General features: G+C 40.9%; 1 protein-coding gene and 1 long non-coding RNA gene across 9 annotated transcripts in view; one reads left to right on the top strand and one right to left on the bottom strand.

Annotated features, from left to right (window-relative positions):
* LOC122540415 overlaps positions 1 to 3,620 on the top strand; it is a 56,305-nt gene extending 52,685 nt beyond the window's left edge. Inside the window, exon 3 of the long non-coding RNA XR_006309298.1 lies at positions 3,543 to 3,620. This is a non-coding gene — a long non-coding RNA (uncharacterized LOC122540415). The remainder of the gene's footprint in view (positions 1 to 3,542) is intronic.
* The window catches only part of dnmt3ab (DNA (cytosine-5-)-methyltransferase 3 alpha b), a 571,533-nt gene that overhangs the window by 313,573 nt on the left and 233,402 nt on the right, over positions 1 to 24,558 (bottom strand). The gene's annotated exons all lie outside the window — the stretch shown is intronic.

Here is a 24,558-nt window from a genome sequence, read left to right as displayed (position 1 = left end):
GAAGAACGCCTCATCTTCTGCCTCGGAACACTTCAACCCCAGGGCATCAATGTGGACTTCAACAGCTTCCTCATTTCCCCTTCCCCCACCTCATCCTAGTTTCAAACTTCCAGCCCGCACTGTTCCCTTGACCTGTCCGGACTTGTCCGACCTGCCTAACTCCTTTTCCACCTATCCACTCCACCCTCTCGTCCCTGACCTATCACCTTCATCCCCTCCCCCACTCACCTATTGTACTCTATGCTACTTTCTCCCCACCCCCACCCTCCTCTAGCTTATCTCTCCACGCTTCAGGCTCACTGCCCTTATTCCTGATGAAGGGCTTTTGCCCGAAACGTCGATTTTGCTGCTCGTCGGATGCTGTCTGAATTGCTGTGCTCTTCCAGCACCATTGATCCAGAATCTGGTTTCCAGCATCTGCAGTCATTGTTTTTACCAAACTGATCCAGAGTTCGCTGGACGAGAAAGGAGATAGGAACTGTGAAAGACGAAATGTATTTATGACAGGGGCCTGGTAGTAAATACAGCTGAGAACCAAAGCTAAATACTGAAGGGAAGTGAAAACACAAACACAAGAAGCAAACAGGGATTATTTAAAAAGAATCACCAGCGGGTAACAGAAAGGGAAATCCCAAAATCTTCAATAATCACATCAATAACAAAACTGTGGCAAAAAGGAGAAGTAGGGGTGATTAGGGACAAAAAAGGGGATGTACAAATGGAGGCAAAAGGTATGATTGAGGAGTTAAATGAATACATTGCGTTTGTCTTCACTTCTGGTTTCGGTGCTGCCCAGGGTATGGTTAAACAGGAGCAAGACATATCAGATAGTCAGAGGGTTAGATAGGGTGGACAGTAAGAGCCTTTTTCTTCAGATGGTGATGGCTAGCATGAGGCGGCATAACTTTAAATTGAGGGGTGATAGATATAGGACAAATGTCAGAGATAGTTTCTTTACTCAGAGAGTAGTAGGGGCATGGAACGCACTGCCTGCAACAGTAGAAGACTTGCCAACTTTAAGGGCATTTAAATGGTCATTGGACAGACATATGGATGATAATGGAATAGTGTCGGTTAGATGGGTTTCAGATTGGTTTCGCAGATTGGTGCAACATCGAGGGCCAAAGGGCCTGTACTATGCTGTAATGGTCTATGTTCAAACTCAGACCCAAAATTGGATCAGGAGGAGGTACTGGAAGGTCCTTCAAACTGATAGGCATCAGAACCAAAGACATTGACAAAGTGAGAGTGGAAATTGCAGGGGCACAGGCAGTCTGGTACCAGCGCATTGGAGAATTGCAAATATTATACTCTTGTTCAAAAGAGGCTATAAAGATAGGCCCAACAATTACAGACCAGTCACTTGAACTGCTGTGATGTGGACAATTCCAGAAACAATGATTTGCAAGAGAAGTAATAGCCACATGGAAAGGTACTGATTGATTTATAATAGCCAGCATTGATTTGTTAAAGCAAAATCATGGTTAGCTCATGTGTCAGAGTTTTTTTGAAGAGATAACACAGAAGATTGATGAAGGCAGGGCTGCTGATGTGGTGAACATGGAGTTTCAAAAGGCATTTGTGACTGTGCTACAGAATGAATTTATGAGGAATGTTATAGATCATGGAATACAAGGGTCAGTAGGAACGTGAGTACAACATTAGCTGATGCTTAGGAAACAGAGAAGTATGGTTAATGGATCGTTTTTGAGGGATTGCACATCCATGGTGAAGAGGAGGCAGCTATGGCCAGGAGACTGGAAATAGTGGAACTGATCTGATACAGAGCATCAGCAGAATCACAAATGTAAGTGAGAAGAGACTGAATAAGGGAAGAAAATTAGAGTCAAGATAGGAAGAGATAAGTTCAGTGGGGCAGGAACAGGCTGAAATGATGGGTCTGCCAGGGCAGTCCTGTTCGAGGATTTTGGGGAGGAGGTGGAAGTGGCCTGTAAGGGGGTGAGGGACATGAGGTTATGAGATGAGAAATTATAGTGGAGAGATCTCAACAGGACATGAGGTCAGTAACAGTCAGGGTGAGATTGGAAGAGGTAGTTGAGAGTTGGCACTCAACCTTTACAAAGAGACCAGTCCGGCAAATACCAGCATCACCTTCATTAGCAGGTTTGATAACAAGGTCAAGGTTAGACATGAGCGAACAGTTGAGAATATATTCACCTCCGAGTCAAAAGGATGTAGAATCAATCCCTAATTCATAGACTGACAGATGGACTGCTGTTGGAGTTTCATTCCTTCTGATGTAATGTTAAACTAGGCTTGGTCTTCCTGTCCGGGTGAAGTTTAAAGCACAATTCCCAGAAGAAACAAAGACATCTCCTCATGTTCTGTCCATGTGTCATAATAAAAAAAACATAACTGCTCACTCGCTCTATGGCTGCTGGAGGGATCATCCTCTGCACAAGGTGGTCGCTCTAATTGCCTAAACCCAACGGTCACTGCATTTTGAAGTAACTGAATTCATGTGTAAAAAACAATATTCCAAACCTTTGGCACGGTCAGGGGGATTCTCTTTTTAAAGTAAGATCACATGGCAGATTACTCAACATTGACATATGTATTGCCTTTGACTATTACTTTATGTACTTTAATCTTGCAGGAACATTATAAGATATAGATTGGTTTTTGTGATTGCTCCAAACTGACTTTGTCGTGTTTTCGGAACCTATCAGCACATATACATTATACGAATATCAAACTGTCTCGCTCAGGGCAGGCAGGCCTGCTGTTTCACTGGCACAGCTCCAAGGAACTGTAATACCCTCGAACATCCCAACCCAGGCCTCTCGCCCCTGCATTCCCTCATGGATCGACCCAACAGCTCAGTCTTGTTTCGGAGCTAGAGTTGTAGGCTGCCGACACAAACACACAAACCTTTCTAACCTGGTTCCTCAAGCATGGTACCCTTAGATCACTCAGGGTCAATTGGATCTAATTTGCAAAACATGGGTGGTGGTTAAAAAGGGTAAATAATTGTGGAGGAGTGACTGCATTCTACATTATCTGTCAGTCCACACTTAAAGCTGCGATATATCATGAGACAACATAATGCTTTCAGTAAGAGGCTAATGAATGTGCTAATAGTAACGTCTACTCTCAAAAGAAGTGATGCAAGAGACCATGGACATGTTCTGTTGATGATTGCATTTTATAGAATCTGAAAGGCAGTTATAATTAGGCTCTTGATGATTTCATCTGGATTTTGAGGTCCCTTCAGGTAAGACAGAAATAATACTTTGCAGATTTGCAGGGTTTCACTTACTTGAATGGGAAGAACTTTTCCAATGGCTCAGTGACTTTCCCCAGTGAACAAACAAATCATTCAGAATGTTACAGGTTAGATACTGAACTGTGCTAAGCTAGCTGGGCTTCATTCTGAAGAGATGTTACATTTGGGTTCAAGATCCTTGAGTTACATCAGCTAGCTTTCTACCTTTGTTTTTATCTTGTTACAACATTCACCTTTCTCAGCTCCACTTTCCCACAAACGGCAGAGGTGACCTCCCGCTCTCTCTGTATTTTAGGTGTACGTGTGTGGATGCTGGGTAACGACATAATCAAGAATGGTTGTGAATTTCTGTGGAATATCAGAGGGCTGCCTGGTTTCCATGAAACTCTAACCCTGGACAAAACTTTCAGCAGAGGATCAGAAGAGAGAAAACAGATGAAATAAATACAATTATTGTAAGTGGAATGTAAGTTTGAATACATATTGGTTCAGTTATAAACGACCTTTAGATTGGAACTGTAATTGATATTTTCATGAAATTATTTGTCAAATCTCACATTTCTGTGGCAATGTTTAACACTCTGCCTGATAGCTGACCTGTTATTTGCAGAAGCAATAAATGTACTGGCTAACCTTGTGGAAAAAATAATCTGCTAACACAAATGGGCACACAATGAGATTTATGACAGAGGTTTTTCCACGCTCTGTACCCGGGAACAGTCAATCAATATAATGGGAAGTGAACCCTTCACAGTGAGGCACACTAACCCATCTGCATTTTTAATATTCAACAGGAAAGGAGAGAAAACTCTCCTTATGAGTTGGAATCATAGCTGGCAGGAAGGAAGATGATGTGGTTGTCAGATGTCAATCATCTCTGCTCCATATCATTGTATTAGTTCCTCAGAACAAATATTTTCTAATTAGCCTGTTCAAAGACACTTTTATTCACTTCTGGAGCAGGTGGGACTTGAACCTAGACCCTCTGGCTCAGAGGCAGGGACACTACCACTGCACCACAAGAGCCCTTTAAAAACACAGCCTTATTCCCACTGAGCAATCAGCCATTCCCCAGCAGGGAACTGATTCCCCCATCGCCCATGTGATGGTGGGGATACTAACCACTATACTAAGAAGGAACTTCCTGAGCCTTCTAGTTCACACATAGGGACACTACCACTGATCTAAATGAGTCCAGTTCCCTATGTTTTCTAAAAAATATAATTTAACCTATTTTTATAATCAGCCTGCTCAGTGATATTGTTACCCACATCTGGACCAGGTGCGACTTAAACCCAAGCTTCCCAGTCTAGGGGTAGGGACATTATCACTGGACCACAAGAGGGCCCTCATCAATGTTTAAAAATTTATCTGCCTAATCAACCTGTTCAAAGATGTTATTATACACCTTTGGAGCAGTTGTAAACAAAAACACAGCTGTTTTCCCACTCTGCAAGTGGCCAGCGGGCTACTGATTCCCCTGTCTCTTAGCTGACGCAATACTATTGAGGAGCTTGTGAATTCCACAGAGCTGATACATTTTAACCAACCTGTTCAGAAATATTACTACACACCTCTGGAACATGCAGGACGTGGACTTAAGCCTCCTAGTTCAGGGGTAAGGACACTACCACTGAGTTAAATGGGTCCAGTTCCTCACAATAGTCTCCTGGCCCAACCAGCTTCGGCTGTTTCATTAATTACCACCTTTCTACCTAAGGACAGAACTGGGGAAGGTTTGCCAATGGTTCCACCACATTCAGCACCGTTCGCCACTCCTCAGATACTGCAGCAATGCAAGACCACATGGAACAAGACCCGGACATTATTCCACTTTGGGTTGATGTGGCAAGTAGCATTCGTGTCAAGCAAATGCCGAGACAATGACTAATTCCAACAAGAGAATGACTAATTCCAACCATTGTCCGTTGATATTCAATTATATCACCATCGCTGAATCCCTCAATATCAACATCCTGGGGATACCACTGATCCGAAACTGAACTAGACTAGCCATATAAATACAATGGCTGCAAGGCATGGTCAGAAATTCTACAGCGGGTAACTTTGTTGTTTATTCACTCACTGGACATGGACATTGCTGGCTAGGCCAACATTTATTGCCCATCCTTAATTGCTCAGAGGGCAATTGAGAGATAACCACATTGGTGTGGCTCTGGAGTCATATGTAGGTCAGACCAGGTAAGGATGATAAATTTCCATCCCTAATGGAGTTTAGTGAATCAGATTTTCCCAATAATTTCATGGTCATCAGTGGACTTGTAATCCAAGACTTTTTTTTTAACTGAATTCAAATCCCATTTGCCATTAGTGAGATTTGAACCACGGTCCCTAGGATATTTACCTGAATCTCTAGGTTAATTATCCAGTGATAATACCACCAGGCTATCACCTCCCCACCTGACTCCCAAAGTCTTTTGACTATTTACAAGACACAAGTCAGGAGGTGATGGAATATTCCTTGGACGTGTACAACTCCAAAAGCACTCAAGAAACCTCACACTATCCAGGACAGAGCAGTTCCTCCCCACTCTCACCAATCACCTCTTTCAGCACTGTTGCACAATGCCCTCCAGTGTGCACTATCTAAAAGATGCACAGCCGTAACTTACTAAGGCTTCTCTGATTGCACCTTACCAAACTGGCAATCTCTCCCACCAAGACTTACAAGGGTAGCAGATGTGTGGGAACACCATCACCTGAATGTTCCCTCCAAGCCACATACCATTCTGACAGGGTACTACATCGCTGGTCACAATCCTGGTACTCCCTTCCAATAGCATTTTAGGAGGTCCTGCTCCCGAACAACTACAGCAGCTCAAGAAGACAGCTCACCCCCATTTTGGCAGGGTAATTAGGGATTGGCAATACATTCTGGCTTTGTATAATCATCTAGTGAGGAATAAGTTGATTAAGGATAGTCAACACAGTTTTGTGAAGGGAAGGTCATGCCTCACAAACCTTATTGAGTTTTTTGAGATGGTGACCAAACAGGTGGATGAGGGTAAAGTGATTGATGTATATGGATCTCAGTAAGGCATTTGATAAGGTTCCCCATGGTAAGCTATTGCACAAAATACGGAGGCATGAGATTGAGGGTGATTTAGTGGTTTGGATCAGAAATTGGCTAGCTGAAAGAAGACAGAGGGTGGTGGTTGAAGGGAAATGTTTATCCTGGTGTTCAGTTACTAGTGGGGTACCACAAGGATCTGTTTTGGAGCCACTACTGTGTCATTTTTATAAATGGCCTGGATGAGGGCTTAGAAGAATGGTACATTTGCGGATGAAACTAAGGTTGGTGGAGTTGTGGATAGTGCGGAAGGATGTTGCAGGTTACAGAGGGACATTGATAAGCTGCAGAGCCGGGCTGAGAGGTGACAAATGGAGTTTAATGCAGAGAAGTGTGAGGTGATTCACTTTGGAAGGAGTAACAGGAATAAAGAGGACTGGGCTAATGGTAAGATTCTTGGTCATGTAGATGAGCAGAGAGATCTTGGTGTCCATGCACATAGATCACTGAAAGTTGCCACCCAGGTTGATAGGGTTGTTAAGAAGGGCCTGTACTGCACTGTAACATTCTATGTTCTATGTTGTCAATGTTGCTCAAATCCTATGAATGAGTAATAATAATAAATTTCTGCACCAAGGAATTTCTCTCCAGTACGTTATTTTTCTCAAGAGTTTCCAAAGCAACCATTTGACCTAATAATATAAATAAAATATTTAAAAAAGCAATAAGGTTTGTCAGAAAAGAAGTAACTACAATTTGATTTTATTTGTTTCTGCTTATATTTCTCTTGAGTAAATCAATTAAACATTTGCTTATAAAAAGAGTTTATTGGTGCTGGGTAGTTTGTATAAAATTATGTTATCTATGGTTTTTCACATTTATAGACTTTGCTGTGAGGTCGGTTGAGCAAACTATTATGGGATCTGTTTGGTTTGAGTCGCTTAAATCTCTCCAAGGTCAAAATGGACAAGTATTTGGAACAGGAATGTAATATCAGTTACAACTGGAGTGACAGTAGGAAGACAGATGAGACATACCAGTGGGATTTCTTGCCTTGATATTTCCAATGTTCCCATGGCAAATAAATGGTTCATGATGCACCTTTAACACTTCATTCAGCATGTAAGAAACCATATAACTGTGACAAATAACAAAATTTTTAATTTAGACCTGCTTTGTTCAGAAAGTGTCATAAATCCTGATTAACCCATAGAGTAAACAATGCATGCACTTATTTAGCAATGACATCTAGATATTACTGGCAATAAATTACATCAGAATACAGTGGCTATAAAGGCAAATATAGCAATGGGCCTGAGTCAATAATGTGTCCAATAGCTGTAAGATGATTGATGATTTTAGCAATTTCTGGCAGCACTAATTGAGGAAAACATGTTCATAGAATCCCTACGGTGTAGAAGCAGGCCATTCAGCCTCTCGAGTCCATACTGACACTCCAAAGAGCCTCCTACCCAGACTCACATCCCCTACTCTATCTCTGTAACCCTGCATTTCCCATAGCTAAATCACCTAGCCTACACATTCCTGGACACTAAGTGTAATTTAGCATGGCCAACCCGCCTAACCTGCACACCTTTGGACTGTGGGAGAAAACCAGATTACCTGGAGGAAACCCACATGGATATGGGGAGAATGTGCAATTGCCACACAGACCGTCACCTGAGGGTGGAATCGACCCAGGGCCCTGGTGCTGAGAGGCAGCAGTGCTAACCACTGTGCCACCTCTCAAACATCAGGGAACTCTCTGCTCCTTTATTAAATGTTTTCTCAACTGGTCGATAGAATCTTCTTTTCGCGTCTCCTCCACAAAACAGTCAGCTGAATATTATGTATTTTTGTCGAAATGCAAGTTATGTCACATTTCTGGGGGGATTCTCACCACGTGGCCCAATGAGGTTTCTCACCGTTATCTGACCAAACTTGCCTCAGTAACTACCTAACCCACTCCTATGCATCTCTCATGTCCAATTTTATCCTTATCTTACCTCACACCATTCCTGGAACTTACCACTTACAGGACATCCGCTGAAAGATCAGCCTCCCTTGTACCCATGCCATCTTATTGGCCGTATGGACAAGCCCCATCAATCTGGAGCTGCTCTACATGGTTTCTGACATTTGCCTCAGACATGACAGATTGTGTGTGTGTGTGTTTGTGTGTGTGTATGTGCTGTCACTTGACTTTGTGGGTGGGGACCTGGGTGCCTTGCTGGATGATTTCTGCAGCAACATTACAGTGATAGTCGTCTTTGTAGTCCGAGGAGCAGCACTGAAGAGTTGGACCTTCCTGTACATGGATCAGAGATGTTCCAGTGAATGTTCTGTGAAGCTGGCACATATAAGATGCCAATATCTGTTGACACGGCTGCACATGGTCTGTGCCCATGAATGTGTGTCGGAGATGTTTGGACCTTCCTGTACATGGATCAGAGATGTTCCAGTGAATGTCTGTGAAGCTGGCACATATAAGATGCCAATATCTGTTGACACGGCTGCACATGGTCTGCGCCCATGAATGTGTGTCGGAGATGTTTGTGCCTGGTGCCCAACATTGACATCCTTCGGATCGAGCAGCAAGCTGAAACCTTCCTCCGCTCAATGGGCATGTCACTCCAGTGCGGTGAGAAACCTGTCTCATCATTCAGCAAAAACAGATAAGGTGGAATGAGAGGCTCCTGACCTTGTCTAATTGCACTACAATTCCCGGCAGAGCCCACATTGTTCACAGGCCAATAAGATTCCATCCAGACACTTCAACAATGCAGCATTCCTCTGATTACACTCAGAGTGCTATCCTAGACTCTGAGTTGGAATTGAGAAACGTAATGTAACTGGTCAAATGTGCTGATCAATCTAAGAAGCAGCTAAACATTGAAAGAGACAGCTCTGAAATTACAGAATAAATTGAAAAGACAGGTACTGAAGCAGAGCTACAGCACATGAAACTTAAAGCAAACAAGTATAAAGTACTGCTTTTGGAAAAAAAAGTGTGTCACACATCATATCCGAGTGGTATTGAAGAATCATAGAATACCTACAGTGTGGACGCAGGTCATTCAGCCCACACCGATCCTCTGAATAGCATCCCATCCAGATCCACACCCTACCCAACCCCTGTAACCCTGCATTTCCCAAGGTCAATCCGGCTAACATGCACATCTTTGGACTGTGGGAGAAAACTGGAGCACCCAAAGGAATCCCATGCAGACACAGGGAGAACATGTAAACTCCACACAGACAGTCACCCAAGGGTGGAATCGAACCTGGGCTCCTAGCACTGTGAGGCAGCAGTGCCAATCACTGAACCACCAGGCCACCCCTGAGAAGACACAGATGAACCTGAAGAAGATTGAACAACGGGTCTTAACTTTCTCTGAGTGGCAGCAGATCAGTCACCTAGGATACATCTTTCCTTTATCTAATTTATTTACTCGTTGTAATTGTTGTACAATTGTCCTTTCTGTTGAAGTCAGTAGCAGCTAATCCACTACCACCACCGATCCACAAGGTCAGGTAAGTTATGATCCATCCTCCAAAGTTTCCAAAGACTCACCAGAGCAAGAATCAAGAAAGCCAGTCTAATACATACTAATAATAACACAGCCAAACCAGCAGAATGCAATTCAGAGCAAGTAATGATTCCTAAACCTTGGATTTCAAATCAGAGACTAATATTTAAAAGCCTCCAAATAAACAGATAACACTGTTTAAGCATAAAAATCACACAACACCAAGTTATAGTCCAACAGGTTTAATTGGAAGCACTAACTTTTGGAGCGCTGCTCCTTTATCAGGATCATCATGATGAAGAAGCAGCGCTCTGAAAGCTAGTGCTTCCAAATAAACCTGTTGGACTATAACCTGGTGTTGTGTGATTTTTAACTTTGTACACCCCAGTCCAACACCGACACCTCCACATCGTAACCCTGATTAAGTTAGGCTGGAGAAAGATGGGACTATTTCAGTTAAATGCGTGTGAGTTTCAATTAGAAATGACCAATCTTAAAAGAAGTGGCTGTGGAGATAGTTGAGGTGTTTCTATTGTGGAAATTGACATGTCCATAGTGTTCTGACTTAACTGAAACTGATAACGAAAGTAAATGTTGGTAGCGACAACTGATTCACGCTTCATGGCCATTTAATATCTACAGTGCAATGTTTCTTTATTTCTTGAAGGTGCACCTCAATGTTTACAATTCTCACTGCAAGTATTTTGAATTAGCCTGTTTGGGCATGCTGTGACACATCTCCAGGGTGTAGGATTTACAGCCAGACCTTCAGGTTTCAAGGTACTATATACCGATGCTATGTCCCATGAGCCCATGGTTCAGCTTATAGTTATATTTAATCAATCTGTTCATATACATTTTGACACATGCCTGGGGCAGTTGGGTCTTGAACTCAGATCAACTGGTTCAGCAGTAGGAACATTACCACTGCATTACAGGTGTCCTCATTAATCCTTCCTGGATCGTTAGGAGATATTTGCAAATTCCATTAAAAAAGACAGGTGAAAGAAACGCTGGAAACTTCACAAAATCTGAGACTGCCTCTTCATTAGTGTTTGAGTACTGCATGGGGGATAGCTCCAATAATTAAAAATAAACTGACTTTTTAAAAAAGTTAATCAGCAGTTGCTTGTGCGACAGGAGGGAATGACTAAGAGAGTATGTACTACTTTAGATCCAGCTTGTGGTTCATTACATTTTGAAACAGCAAAAAAATGAAGGCATCAGCACAGTGGGGATGGAAGTGAAGACTCTGAAACTGGAATCAATTCGCTTGCTGCAATCCCATGTGGTAACCGTTCCAGATTGCAGATTAAAACTGGGCATCAACCTGCCATCCAGGATGCAGGGCACAGTCATTTGTTTTATTCTATTGGCATTCCACAGGAATTAATTTCCTCATTTTCAAGTTCAACTGACTCCAGGCTCCAGGTTCTTTACAATTATGAAATTCAGTTAAACCTCAAAAAGACATCAGCTAGTTAAATTCTGCATTTGCGAATTAAAGTACAGCATGAAATACTGATAATTACCCAAGCTTAGTTAGCACAAGGCTCCTTTCACAATATGGCTGGGCACCAAATTAATTATTTATCTCCCTCAATACTTTCTCCCAGATGAGGAGAGAGGAGGGACCTCTATTCACAGGAGTTTAAAATAATGAGATTGAAACGTATACAATTCTGACAAGGATGGACAGGCTAGATGCAGGGACGATGTTTCCCTGAGGTGTTCCAAGGAGGGGTCACTCAATCCGGAACATTAACGCTGATTACTCTCCACAGGTGGTGCCTGACACAAAGAGCTTTTCTAGCAATTTCTGTTTTTGCTGCTGTTAGTGTTTCCCTGGGCTGGGTGGTGGTGGGGATGGGGGTGAGGGGGAAATCCAGAACAAGGGTTCATGGTCTCAGAAGATAGGGTATACTCTTTCAGACTGAGATAAGGAGAAATTTCTTCACTAAGAGGGTGGTGAACCTGTCGAATTCTCTACTACAGAGGGCAGTGGAAGCCAAGTCATTGAATATATTTGTAAGAGAAAAAGGATACATTTCTGAAGCTAGTAGTGTCAAGGGTATGGGGCAAACAAGGGAATGGTATTGAGAGAAAGGATCAGCCATGATCATGTTGAATAGCACAGTGGAACTTAGAATCCTTCGGCCCAGCAAGCCCATAATGACCTTCTGAGCAGTAACCCATCCAGACCCATTCCCTTATTCTCTCTGACTAATGCACCTAACACTGCAGGCAATTTAGCATGGCCAGTCCACCTAACCTGCACATCTTTGGATTATAGGATGAAACCCGAGCACCCAGAGGGAATCCATGCAAAAATGGGGAGAACATGCAAACTGCAGATAGTCACCCAAGGCTGGAATCAAACCCAGGTCCCTGGCGCTATAACGCTGAGTGTTAACCACTGAGCCACCGTGCCACCTCAATGATTTTTTTAAACTAAATTGGCAAAATTAACTCTGTTTTTAGCTTAAGCTGTGTTGTAGCAAAGTCAGGAGTAGTATGGAGAAAGAAGGTCATGCCTCCTGATTTGGTTGAAATCACCTCTATCGCATTAACCAATTCTGTCCATTAAAAACTTTGATACACGTCTTCAGGTTCAATGACTGAAAGCATTTTCTTGCTGGCTCTCCACTCCTCAAAGAGTCTAATTTGCCAAAAACATTGTGAAACCTCTCCTATTCAGCATTAAGTCAATGCCCAAATTATGTATGCTCCTTGTAATACCTCAAAGATGAAATCCTCCTTTTTATCTTTAAAAGTCTCTTAGGTTATGTTTGACCCCCCCCCAATCTCTATAACCTTTACATATCCCTGAATATTCATCTCTCTAATTCAACATTTTGTGAATGCCCTTCTTATTTTAGTTCGCCGTTGGCAGCTACTTCTGCTCTACTCTTTGAAATTCCTTTCATAAATCTCTGAAACTTTCTCTCCTAATCTAGAATTGTCTTTTAAACCTACCCCCTTGAGTAAGCTTTTAGGTGTATATCCTGATTAATCATTTAGCTTTGTGTCAATGACTGCGCTTATCTTCTGTGAAATGCATGAACACTTCTTCTAACTTAACAGGATGACATAAAAGCTGTTTATTTTGTTTTACATTGAACTGACAGCTCCTACTGGGAATCTTACCACCAATGGACTGCTTGCCAAGGTGATATGGGAAGATCCCAGTGGAATTGCAGCTCTCAAATAGACAGCAAAGATGCTTCGAGAGGTGGTAGCAAAATGAAGCTTAAATGACAAACTGCCTCAGAGGTTGAAACATGTGACACTTTGCTTTGTCCTTCTCTCTCTGTCTCTCTGATCTGACAAATTTAAAAACCTCAGCACCCATCTCATCAAATACGCTTTCAGGCATTGCTCATAATCTTTTCTTTCCTGGCTAAACATCTGTTTCTCATATGCTTCCAGTGAAATCTTCATGATTTTTTAATGTAAAGACACTACACTAATGGAATATTTTGTTATCACATGCAAATCAATATGCTTTTTAAACTACTCATGTCGGTGAGTAAAAGAGTGTTCACTTTATGCATGTTTGCACTTTCCCTCGCAATGTTGCAATGATGATGAGGTAATCACTGTTATTTCTAGTGTTTTCTGAATATTAAAGATATAAATGGATTTTGCTTAGCTTTAAAAATAACATTGAGAAAGGTTACCCGACAAGTTGTTTAAAGCTTTAAGGCCATTTCACATTACTTGTTGAAAGTCGATCACCATGAGCCACTTCAATGATTCTAAATGAAGAATGACCTGATGTTTCACTGAAGAATAAATGATGGAAATTGTTCTGTGAACTGAAAACCTGAAGGGTTAATTAATAATAGGTGGAAAGTGGCAATGCTTGATGAACCACAGATCTATAGCCTTGGAGATAAAAGATGAGTCCCACTGGGTTATCTTAGTTAAATATGCCCAAAGTAAATTCAAAATAGAAGTCAATACACAGTTGTGCTAATACATAAACAATTTCCTACAGTACAGCATAGGTTTAATTAAACCTCACAAAAGGCACATGACTATTTAAATAGCCAGCTGCTTTTTAAAATCAGAGTCAGAAGCATGGTCATAGTTCACAGCTGGCTTATACAAAAGATATTTTAACATTCCCTAAGACTCAGATTATTGTATTAAGAATGAAATGGGATGGAATCTATGAAAAATCTATAAAAGATAATTCTAACAAGTTGACTGAATTTTCTATTGAAGGAGCTGGCTTTCTCAGCATTAGAACTTTCTTTTGATGTAACCTGATTACTGAAAGACTCTGATGCTAAGGACTGACTTTTTCAGCAAGTTCTGTTTGGTAGTGAGATTTCCCAAGCATTTGCACAGCCACTCTGCTCTATCCTGTACCACATTACTGTACTGGAGTATAAGACTGCATGTCTAAATGAGATTCCTGCGGAATCAAGCAGGATTGTCTGACTGGAATATACCAAGTATCCAATACTATACACCAATCCTGATACTGAATACATACACTGCAGACAGGAGCTCCACTTCAATTATGTACATCTAGTGTGAAGCCTGTGATATTTATTTTACCTTAACCTTAACTTGATTATCACCTCTCTGTATATTAAGATAATTATACAAAGTTCAGAGAGTAACCCTAGTTCAAACGTCATTTACCAATTTTTAATTCATTTTTTTAAGCTAACTTGTCTGCAGTCCACTAAATCCACTAAATCCACTAACTCATCTCGGGGACTGACACAAGTAAGCCTGCCTCTCTATTTTTACAACTTCCTTTATCCATTTATTGCTTCATTATCTTCAGCAATTTTCAGCAACTTGCTTGTTTTCCAGCTTCACATTCTGTTAAAGGGCTTGCAAAGCCCAATCACCTATCTGTGCCTCTTCCAGATGACAATGCTTTGAATTATAGAATTCAAGTTATTTTTGTTTTAGGGAAAGGCTGGAGGATAAAGTCAGTCCACTGGTAAATGAAGTTCCAGTGAATGCTTGTGCAGACAATGTAGGCAATCAGAGTTCAAATAGAGAGAGAGAGAGAGAGAGATTTGCAACAAGTTCACACTCAGCTGAAGTGTTTTGGGGGAACAGAGCAGTGACAGGATGCTAATTTAACTCAGGCAACCACCAAAATAATAATTCCGAGGACTTTAGCCTGTCACCATTTAAGGGCCACAGCTAGACCATCAAAACTCCCTAAAATTAGAGGTATCTGAAGATGCATGCTACACTGAATCAAATTTGAAAATTTAAATCAAGATCCTTCAACTGGTGGCATTCTCAATTTTCACAGCTTTTTACCTGCTTGTCCAGTTACTGTTATTGAGTCATAGAGTCATAGGGATGTACAGCATGGAAACAGACCCTTCGGTCTAAACCGTCCATGCCAACCAGGTATCCCAACCCAATCTAGTCCCACCTACCAGCACCCGGCCCATATCCCTCCAAACCCTTTCTATTCATATACCCATCCAAATGCCTCTTAAATGTTGCAATTGTACCAGCCTCCGCCACTTCCTCTTGCAGCTCATTCCATACACGTACCACCCTCTGTGTGAAAAAGTTGCCCTTTAGGTCTCTTTTATATCTTTCCCCTCTCACCCTAAACCTATGCCCTCTAGTTCTGGACTCCCCCACCCCAGGGAAAAGACTTTGCCTATTTACCCTATCCATGCCCCTCATAATTTTTCTGGAGGTGTCACTCTGCAGCTCACTTCTCCAACTCTTTCTTAACATCACACAGCTGGGCATTGTGGTCAATGCAGGGAAAACCCTTATGAGCCTCATTTAAAGGAGATAGCAACAGGAAAAATAAACAAATCAAATAATTTCTTCGCAATACTGAACTTAAAAACTGCTAAAGGGATGCACAAAATCAAAGTCTTTTGACTTAGTCTCAACAGGACTAGGGATGAAAAACCCAGAATTGGAAAAGCAAGGCCATTTTATACAGCATGAGCAGAGGATGCTGATTGCTTGGGGCATTGTGGCAGGAAGAGATAGCAGTAACCATTAACTGACACTGTTAGTTCTCAGGCACACTCCTATTGGTCACGGTATTTTGGGGATTGGCAGTCTCCATGACCCCTTTCCCAATGAAAGAACTAACTCACTGATATTTAGCTAATGTTGTCCAATAGCAAAACAACATCTAATGTTGGGCACGGTGTTCAGAGCCTTGAAAGCATTACTTCCTCCTTCCAATGTAATCTGAGGTCAACTGGGTACCATTTGGGGTCAAACGTGGAGGCCACAGATCCTTTCATGCGTTGGTGTGATATCCAGTGAATGCTGATTTGATCAGGATGGCTATTATCACACAGGTTAATTTTGCTACATGGTACGTCAGCATCAGGTTTACACAGTGAGCAGATTGCAAGGACCCTATTTGTGGCGTTGCCAATTAGATGGATCCTTCAGCATGTGTAATTATCACAATTGTGTAGTAATTATCACAATTGTGTACCTTGACCAGAAAAGGTAGGTTTTTGGTAGATAGTTGTCGAGAACCCATTGAAAGATTCCTTAGTTAATCCTTTGAGGAAAGGGAGCTCATTTGATTGGTCCTTTTCAATGATGAAAGTGAGCACTGGATGGAATTTATTAAGGCGTGAGAAGATATCATTTGAAGCGGTGGTGGATTAAATTTTATTAACCTGTCATTTACATGTCCAAAGTATGCAACTGGTAGGATGTTAGTGGTCTTCCATTATAGAACTACTTCTCATGGGAATATTAGCAAAACCTGAGCATAAAGGGGATCGCAGTGCAACACCATCTGCTTGGGTGTATATGGTGTGCTCTCATAGTCTGAATTGCCAAGCTAGGGGATGTAACCTCTATCCTGTTGAACCCATTAATAATTCTGTATGTTTCAATGAGCTCACCTCACATTCTTCCAGACTGTGATAAGTATCTGCCTCGTCCTTTCATCATGGAAACCACTCAGGTGAAAGTTTGCTGACCTTCCTCCAAGGCAAGTATATCCTTAAATATGGAGATCAAAACTCCAGGTGAGATCTCACTACAGCCCTATACCATGGAGCAAAACTTCATTATTCATGTATATCAATTCCCTTGTTATAAACGTCTACACGCTAACTGTCTACTTAGTCACTTGCTGATTCTCGATGCTAACATTTTGTATTCTTTGCATGATTATATCCATATGACACTGGCATTTCAAAGTTTCATGTCTGTAATAGATTGCAAATTGCTGAGATCCCAGTGCTAATCCTTGCGGCTCTTCAACAGTTCTAATCTGCCAAATTGAAAATTCCTATTTCTTCCGAGTCTCTGCTTCCTGTCCATTAAACAATCCACTCACTCCCAACACCATGGACCCTCATCTTAAATACTAACATTCGTGTGGCACCTTTTCAAATGCCTTTTGAAAATCCAAAATCAAACTGGTTCCTATTTGTCTAGAGCATAAATTCAATAAACTCGAATAAATTTGTCAAATTGGATTTCACTTTTGTCATACCATGTTGACGTTTTCTGATCATTCTAAGATTTTCTAAATGCATTGTTAATACTTCCTTAATAAAAGGTTCTACCACTTTATCAATGACTGATGTCAGGCTAACTGGTTTGTACTGTTTTCTTTTTCCTTCCTTTCTTGAATAGGGGCTTTATATTTGATAGATTCTAAAGTATGTGGTGGATGTCATTGGTTAGAGAAACATTTTGTGCTCAGTGCATGCCATAGTAACACAGTGGGTGATGCAGAATTCAATTGGACATGATTCTGTGGTCAGGGCAAAGAGGAGAACGGGCATCCTATTGAGTTCCTGTCAGGTAACTCTTAAGGCACTGGTAGATAATACAGTGCCTTTGGTGAATTTCACCTTGAAGCAATTCATTTCTGGTAGCTTCAGGTAGTTAATGCATTAATTAAATATTATTCCAATATTGAAGGAAACGACTGTAATATAGGAAGATATTTGATATAGTCTATTATCTCTTGTGGACAAAGATTTCCCTGTCTTTGTGCCGACATGAATATGAGTAAGTTTAGGCATATTGCCAAGGAAATAGATCTTTTCAAAATTCATGGTTGAATGGGTCATGTCTTTTTTTTAGATAAGCACAATGCTTACTTCTCCCTATTTGTTCGGCAATATGTTAATGGGAATCCCATTTTTAAGCACTTAATTTAGAACGAGGTCAATTCCAGGGCCAGTTTTCTTGTGTAAATGCTGAGGCTGCATCTTTGCTGTTGCTTTACAGCTCTTTATGGCTTCTATTGCTGACTGAACATGGTGAGGTGTGGAAGCCTTGCCCTTCACTGTTCAGTTCAGGTGTTGATTGCTCCCAGCTAAATATCCTGCTGCAATTTTATCAAAGGAAAATATATTTGAATATTTAATTGTAAATTTGTGGCAAAGAGGAGATCATTCATTCGAAAGGAACAAATATTCTCTGAGAAACTATTTATTAACTTTAATAGGAATATCTATTCTAAACAATATTGAATTCGTCACTAGTGGATAGTTTTCTCTCCATGTTTAAGATTACTGTTAGATACACAGATCTCCTGTGATGTTGAACTCAAGCAAGTGTTTGGTACCAGCAAAGGTCCTGCAACAACCTAAATGTGACAGTCCAGCGATTGCAACTGAAGTTGTTTGAGTAGAAGAGACCTGGAGAAGTGGACAGCAATCTATTCTGTGTATTCTGAAATCATGTTCTTGCTATTTTTGCTTTTTATCCTGAGTTGTGAGTGTTTGTAAGTTCTGTGCACTGGTGAGAGGCCTGGGATTCAGTCTCCATGAGGTAGTGTATTGTACAGTTGAATGGGTTGAATTACAATTCTTGGCCCTCAAATCAAATCCTGTCCAGATGAAAGAGATAAAGTTCTCTTGTTGATGTCTACGCAAGGTCGTGAGAAAGGTTTCCTAACATAATCCAATTTCATATTCTTTCAGAGAAAATTACTGTTGATAGTTTCTTCCATTTATTTCTTTGAGTAACTAGGAGTATCTTTCCTTAAACTAAGACAGGAGGGCATCTAGTGGTGTCTATTTTCATCTCAAAAGAAATCAAATGCAGAAAATCTATTAAAATAAATCGTAAGTGATTAAGTATGAATTTTAGTCAACCCAATTGTGATATGCCTGTTTCAGAATGGCATGTAATCGGACTGGGCTGAAATTCTGGGAATTAATATGTATCAACCAGTGTTTCTCCATTAATCAGACAGGTGGGGAAATGGCCATGGTTATCAATAGAAAATGGTTGCTGCCATTTCTGAAGCAACAAATACTAAAATTAATTAGTGTCCAAGTCTAACAATTATTTGGTAGAATATGTAATGGCTATAGTGATCCCTGTTGTCTGCGAGATGATGTTGAGCCTTCCTAAACTTATATTTTGAAATGAAATATATATGCACTAGAGAATTCCAAGATTGAAATTACATTTTTTTCTCTTCTGCTTCTAGTACTGGTTAATATTGGATTGCAATCAGACTGACACCAGTAGAGATGGAATCACAGAAAGTTAAGGCACAAATGGAGGTGCTGAAAAAAACAGTAATCCAGCCTAATCCCACTTTTCAGCTGCTCCTCCATTACCTTGCAGATAACAGCTTGTAGAGTCAAAGTCCAAGTAGGTTTCACTGCAGTACACGTTTGTATTTCTCCTACACGTTCAAACAGTGAATTTCAGGCCACCATCATCTTCTGGATGAAAATGATTCTCAACTTCCTTGTAACCTCTCTACCAATTATTTTAAATCGAATTGACCCTCTGTAAATGCAAATAAATCCTACTTATTCATCCCATCAAGGTATCTCATACACTTCACTTAAATCTCCTCTCAATGTCTTCCATTCTAAAGTAAACAACATCAATTTATCCATTGCTTCCTCATTACTAAACCTTTTCAGCCCTGGAACATTCTGATAGATGTTTCTTGCACTCTCTCCAATGCAATCATCTCCCTCCTGTAATGTGGTGACCAGAGCTGTACACAGTATTCTTTGTTCTTACACTGAAAGTTTTTGTTAAAAAAGGGAAACATCACCACGTGCCTTATTAACTAATTTATATATGTTTAGAGATACCTTCAAGGATCTGTGAATATGCACTCCAAGGTACGTCGGTATGCTATATTTCTCAGTAATGTACCATTTATTGTGTTTTTGCCCGCCTCATTTACCCTCCCCATTATGTCCAGATTGAATTCCAGTTGCCGCTTATCTGCTTGCTGGGCCAGTTCTTTGATATTTTCCTGCAGTCTCCAGCCTTTTTCCTTATCATTAACCATAGGATCAATTTTTCCTATCATTTGCCAACATCTTAATCAGGTCCCTGACATTGATGTCTAAATCATTACTAAATCATATACCAAGGAATGGTTCTGAGCTCTGCCCCATAGGAAACAATGCAATCACTAAAACACGTCAACCGTCAATTACTCTGGGCTTCTTTCAACTGAGCTAATTTTGCGTCCAACCTGCTACTTTCCCTTGAGCTCGTTATGGTTTTGACTAGTCTGTCATGTACAGCCTTGTGAAAAATCCCTGCTAAATTCCTTGCAGACTACATTAACATACTACGTTCTTGTACTTTCTTGTCAAAACATTCAATCAAATTGGTCAGACAGAATCTCCCTTTAACAATCCATGCTGAATCTCAATAAATTCACGCCTAAGTGATAACTAATACTGATCCTCAGAACATCCCGAAAATCTCCTCGCCTCTTAGTTTAGGCAAATTTATCTGCAATAATTCAAGTTATACCTCTCTCTTCCTTTTAAAATAACACAGCAGCATTAGTAGGCCTCCAGCATCATGCTTGTACCCACAGAGAATTTGCAAAATTATGCTCAGAACCTGTTAATTCCTTCCTTATTCTCTTAATAAACTAGGACACTTTTTTAAATTTTGGTTTCATCTACTTTCAAAGATGTTAAACCTTTTCATATTTCCTTGCTCACTTTATTTATCCTATCTAATATTTCCACTTCTCCTCCTCAATTTTAGAAACTACGTGGCTCCTTCTTTTGTGAGATAAGACATAACATTTTCATTTAGAATCAGGCACATATCTTTCACAAACAAGTTAATTTGGTCTCTCTAACAGGATTTATCCTTACCCTCCTTCCACAGTTATTCCAACGAACCTTGTGCATTTCTAAACATCTTTTCCAGCCAGTGCTTTCCTAACATCTGGTTCCAGTTCACTCCTGCATTTCTACACTTCCTGTTGTATTCAGCTTTATAGGTGTGCTCCCTGTTTATGTCTGGACCATGTCATATCTGCTTCCTGATATCCAAGGTGCTTTGGATTTGGGAAGCTCAGCTTTTTCCTCATGGCAACATCTCTGTATCAAACAAAGTTTTTTCTCTGGGGTGGGGGAGCCCAGAACCAGACAGCATAGATTTAAAGTGAGAGGGAAAGATTTAAAAGGGTCTTAAGGGCAACTTTTTCACGCAGAGGGTGGTGCGTGTATGGAATGAGCTGCCAGAGGAAGTGGTGGAGGCTGGAACAATGACAACATTTAAAAGGTATCTGGATGGATATATGAATAGGAAGGGTTTGGAGCTATATAGGCCAAGTGCTGGCAAATGAGACTGGATTGGGTTGGGATATCTGGTTGGCACGGATGAGTTGGACTGAAGGGTCTGTTTCCGTGCTGTACATCTGTATGTCTCTATGACTTACTGACTCTTTTTCAAATACCTCCCATTGATCAGATATTTCTGAACATTCAAGTTGCTATTTCCAGGCCACTACACTAAATCTAACTGAATTATAGAGCAGGATTCTCCCTTCCTTTATCAGGCATCATCAATGGTGAGAAAGGGGAGATAAAAATGAGCAAGTAAAAGATTGAGAGTTTTTTTCCAAACTTCCTTTCATGCCTTAAATGTGATTCCAGAATATTACCATTGAGCAACAGCAATCTCATTTCAATGCGTTTGCATCTATTTAAACCCCAATTCCCATTCTCCTCTCTTTCATTGAGAAACTGGACAGTACAAATTGCCAAAATGAAAATCAGTGCAGGCTGCAGCTCACTGAATGCTTATGCAAGCCACTATGCAACTGCTTTGTCACAAAAATATCCCTGCCTGGTCTATGGCCAATCGGAGGATACTGGCAACTCAGGCAAGGAGTTGATCTTACACCAGTCTGGGGGCTGGGTGAGATTTTCCTGCAAAGAAATAAAGTGGAGGGTTTGAATATGATGGAAGTGGGTGAAAGGTCAGACAGACCAGATAAGTAAAAGGGAAGTGCAGAGGGCAGAAAGGGTTAGTAGTTTAAGAGAATGTGGTGGGAAGAGAGCTATTGAGTGAACATGATGTATGTGATTCTGAAGGTTTCATCAATAATTAGAATATCTCTTGTTGGAGCTGGTCAATGAGAATCTTTGGCATAAATGTTACCTGCCATTTTTCAGCCCAAACCTGAGTGTTCTCCACGTCTTTTTTAAAATAAACATGGACTTTCAAAGATGTTAAACCTTTTCATATTTCCTTGCTCACTTTATTTGAGTATCTGAGAAATGACTGATGATATTGGACATTGTGCAATCATGAGTGAACATTCTCACTTTTGATAGTATAATGAAAATTTGGTCACTGAGGAAGCAGCTGAGGATGATTGGGTCTTGATAATATCTTGAGGAAATCCATCAGTGTTGTCCTTGGGACTGAGATGATTGACCTCCAATAACTGTCTTCCTCTGTGATAGGTGTTATGGACCAAGCCAGACCACTCAAGACATTCTTAAGCATAACTTTGCAATTTGTTTTGGTAAGCATACACTGAAAATTACCCAGATTAAGTTAGATAGGTTGAATACTAGATTTAAAAACAGGCAAAGGTTCATTCACAAAATTACATAATGAAACACAAAGAACAGAATAAAGAACCCCAACAGAACTCAACCCATCCAACTAGACTTAATTATGCTGTCCTGAACATACACAACAGTCCCAATAAGCAAACTCCCTTTAAAGACAGTATAAATGGAACACATGCTGACAGGTTGAAGCTGAAGGGCAGAATGAGAGAGAGAGACAGAGAGAGATGTTGAACTTCCAATCTGTTCAAGACTGAACTAAAACGGCTCAGCTAGAGAGCTGACCACACCCCTTTCTTTGTACAGGTCACTTTTAAAACATGGCCACTTCGGCCTGAAGTCTCATCTGTTTACATAGAAACAAAGGTCTCTCAAAATCCTTTTCATCTCTGTACCAAACCAGACTAATTGAAGCCGGCCCGGTTTATTGCCCCTCTGACAAAAATCAAGGACAGAGTCTCCTTGAGCCAAGGAACAGCTTTTAGGAAAAAAAGGGACTAACTTTGTGACACCTCCCCCCTTAAAGAAAGAATCATCAATACCTAAAGATGGCTTCATTTTTAACCCTTCAAAACCCAGTTAGTAGTCTAAACACACATATACACTATACTAACTATAAACATGCAAACATGCACAACCACATGCAAAGTCAGGCCTCGGTACCCCCAACACTGAACGTCTCTGTATCTCATTCAAGCCTCGATAATGCATCGGCAACCCCCTGCCACATATACAATTATTAAATTGTGCAACAAGTTCCATCTAAACAGTCTGGCATTTTTGTCCTTGAATTTTTCCACAAATGTCAATGGGTTGTGATCAGTGTATACAATTGTCACAGATGCATTGCTGGTAATAAAAACACTGAAATGTTGGGATGCCAACACTAAGCTTAAAGTCTCTTTCTCCACCAGTGAATATCTTTATTGATGAATTTTCAACTTCCTGGGAAAATACCTGATGGGTTTTTCTATCTCCTCGTCATCCTCCTGCAGGAGCACCGCACCGACACCCACATCATTGGCATCGATAGCCACCTTAAAGGCTTCGAGTAACCCGGTGTGGCTAATACTGGGGCAGTGGTGAACACTGTTTTTAGGCTGTCAAGTGCCTTTTGACAGTCCGCTGTTTGCTGAAACTTCTTGCCCTTTTTAACAATTCAGTGAGTGGAGCAGCCACACTGCTAAAGTTTGGCACATACGTTTGGTAAAATCCACTCAATCCCAGCAACCATAGTACTGATTTTTTTGTCAATGGTGTGGAAAATTTCCCAATTACTTTCGTTTTCACATCCCGTGGGGCCATTTGTCCGTGTCCAAAATCATGGCCCAGGAAGGTGACTTGGGCTTTGGCAAAACTCACCTTTAGTTCGGTTTCCCACCAAGCCTGCCTTCCGAACAAGTTCGATAAATGCTGTAAATGTTCCTTCCATGAGTGACTAAAAATCACCAGGTCATTGATATACATCACACAGTTAGGTAACCCGGCAATTACCTTATTAGTGAGTCTCTGAAATGTGGCTGGAGTGTTTTTCATACCAAATGGCATGACTTTGAACTGATATAGTCCATTTGGTGTTCCAAAAGCCGGAATTGCCTTTGCTCTCTCTGACATGTACCTGCCAGTAGCCTCCGAGCAAGTCCAACTTAGAAATGAGTTGCTTGTCCCACTTTTTCGACACAGTCCTCCAACCGTGGAATTGGATATGCATCAGAATTTGTAACAGCATCGATTTTCCAATAGTCCACACATAACCGTTGGGTACCATCTGGCTTTGGCACCATGACTATAGGTGAGCTCCAGTCACTGTAACTCACTTTGATTATGCCATCTTGGAGCATGCACTCTGTCTCCTTCTGAACCTGTGCCAACTTTAAAGGGTTATGTTTATAAGGATGTTGCTTATCTCTACACATGCACCATTAGGTTAGTATT

The sequence above is a fragment of the Chiloscyllium plagiosum genome, chromosome 3, assembly GCF_004010195.1.
Source record: "Chiloscyllium plagiosum isolate BGI_BamShark_2017 chromosome 3, ASM401019v2, whole genome shotgun sequence".
NCBI classification, from domain to species: domain Eukaryota; kingdom Metazoa; phylum Chordata; class Chondrichthyes; order Orectolobiformes; family Hemiscylliidae; genus Chiloscyllium; species Chiloscyllium plagiosum.
The sequence above is the reverse complement of the archived record's forward strand: the minus strand, read 5'-3'. Positions and strand labels throughout refer to the sequence as shown.